Source organism: Musa acuminata, unplaced genomic scaffold (assembly GCF_036884655.1).
Source record: "Musa acuminata AAA Group cultivar baxijiao unplaced genomic scaffold, Cavendish_Baxijiao_AAA HiC_scaffold_1136, whole genome shotgun sequence".
NCBI classification, from domain to species: Eukaryota; Viridiplantae; Streptophyta; class Magnoliopsida; order Zingiberales; family Musaceae; genus Musa; species Musa acuminata.
In genome coordinates this window covers 4,407,501-4,410,000 of record NW_027021348.1, presented here as the reverse complement: position 1 = coordinate 4,410,000, position 2,500 = coordinate 4,407,501, and positions in this window count along the sequence as shown.

The following is a 2,500-nucleotide window of genomic DNA, read 5'->3' as shown; positions in this document are numbered from 1 at the left end:
GGCTGGATGGGGCTTTCGTATAGCAGGGACGGTGATGCCTCTCGCTTCGCTCGCTGTCCGCCGCTCGCTGCTCGCTCGCGCAGCCAAAAATGGCCAGTTTTGGCCCGTTTTTGGGCCGTTTTGGCCTGTTTTTGGGCTGTTCTTGCGTCGCGCGGTGACCGTCGTGAGCGGAGCAAAATGTCAGCCATCTCAGCACCCTGGAACCCCCCGGGTGGCACAGGGCTGGATGGGGCTTTCGTATAGCAGGGACGGTGCTGCCTCTCGCTTCGCTCGCTGTCCGCCGCTCGCCGCTCGCTCGCGCAGCCAAAAATGGCCAGTTTTGTCCCGTTTTTGGGCCGTTTTGGCCTGATTTTGGGCTGTTCTTGCGTCGCGCGGTGACCGTCGTGAGCGGAGCAAAATGTCAGCCATCTCAGCACCCTGGAACCCCCCGGGTGGCACAGGGCTGGATGGGGCTTTCGTATAGCAGGGACGGTGCTGCCTCTCGCTTCGCTCGCTGTCCGCCGCTCGCCGCTCGCTCGCGCAGCCAAAAATGGCCAGTTTTGGCCCGTTTTTGGGCCGTTTTGGCCAGTTTTTGGCCTGTTCTTGCGTCGCGCGGTGACCGTCGTGAGCGGAGCAAAATGTCAGCCATCTCAGCACCCTGGAACCCCCCGGGTGGCACAGGGCTGGATGGGGCTTTCGTATAGCAGGGACGGTGCTGCCTCTCGCTTCGCTCGCTGTTCGCCGCTCGCCGCTCGCTCGCGCAGCCAAAAATGGCCAGTTTTGGCCCGTTTTGGCCAGTTTTTGGCCTGTTTTTGCGTTGCGCGGTGACCATCTTGAGCGGAGCAAAATGTCAGCCATCTCAGCACCCTGGAACCCCCCGGGTGGCACAGGGCTGGATGGGGCTTTCGTATAGCAGGGACGGTGATGCCTCTCGCTTCGCTCGCTGTCCGCCGCTCGCTGCTCGCTCGCGCAGCCAAAAATGGCCAGTTTTGGCCCGTTTTTGGGCCGTTTTGGCCTGTTTTTGGGCTGTTCTTGCGTCGCGCGGTGACCGTCGTGAGCGGAGCAAAATGTCAGCCATCTCAGCACCCTGGAACCCCCCGGGTGGCACAGGGCTGGATGGGGCTTTCGTATAGCAGGGACGGTGCTGCCTCTCGCTTAGCTCGCTGTCCGCCGCTCGCCGCTCGCTCGCGCAGCCAAAAATGGCCAGTTTTGTCCCGTTTTTGGGCCGTTTTGGCCTGTTTTTGGGCTGTTCTTGCGTCGCGCGGTGACCGTCGTGAGCGGAGCAAAATGTCAGCCATCTCAGCACCCTGGAACCCCCCGGGTGGCACAGGGCTGGATGGGGCTTTCGTATAGCAGGGATGGTGCTGCCTCTCGCTTCGCTCGTTGTCCGCCGCTCGCCGCTCGCTCGCGCAGCCAAAAATGGCCAGTTTTGGCCCGTTTTTGGGCCGTTTTGGCCAGTTTTTGGCCTGTTCTTGCCTCGCGCGGTGACCGTCGTGAGCGGAGCAAAATGTCAGCCATCTCAGCACCCTGGAACCCCCTGGGTGGCACAGGGCTGGATGGGGCTTTCGTATAGCAGGGACGGTGCTGCCTCTCGCTTCGCTCGCTGTCCGCCGCTCGCCGCTCGCTCGCGCAGCCAAAAATGGCCAGTTTTGGCCCGTTTTGGCCAGTTTTTGGCCTGTTTTTGCGTTGCGCGGTGACCATCTTGAGCGGAGCAAAATGTCAGCCATCTCAGCACCCTGGAACCCCCCGGGTGGCACAGGGCTGGATGGGGCTTTCGTATAGCAGGGACGGTGATGCCTCTCGCTTCGCTCGCTGTCCGCCGCTCGCTGCTCGCTCGCGCAGCCAAAAATGGCCAGTTTTGGCCCGTTTTTGGGCAGTTTTGGCCAGTTTTTGGCCTGTTCTTGCGTTGCACGGTGACCGTCGTGAGCGGAGCAAAATGACAGCCATCTCAGCACCCTGGAACCCCCCGGGTGGCACAGGGCTGGATGGGGCTTTCGTATAGCAGGGACGGTGCTGCCTCTCGCTTCGCTCGCTGTCCGCCGCTCGCCGCTCGCTCGCGCAGCCAAAAATGGCCAGTTTTGGCCCGTTTTTGGGCCGGTTTGGCCAGTTTTTGGCCTGTTCTTGCGTCGCGCGGTGACCGTCGTGAGCGGAGCAAAATGTCAGCCATCTCAGCACCCTGGAACCCCCCGGGTGGCACAGGGCTGGATGGGGCTTTCGTATAGCAGGGACGGTGCTGCCTCTCGCTTCGCTCGCTGTTCGCCGCTCGCTCGCGCAGCCAAAAATGGCCAGTTTTGGCCCGTTTTTGGGCCGTTTTGGCCAGTTTTTGGCCTGTTCTTGCGTTGCGCGGTGACCGTCGTGAGCGGAGCAAAATGTCAGCCATCTCAGCACCCTGGAACCCCCCGGGTGGCACAGGGCTGGATGGGGCTTTCGTATAGCAGGGACTGTGCTGCCTCTCGCTTTGCTTGCTGTCCGTCGCTCGCCGCTCGCTCGCGCAGCCAAAAATGGCCAGTTTTGGCCCCTC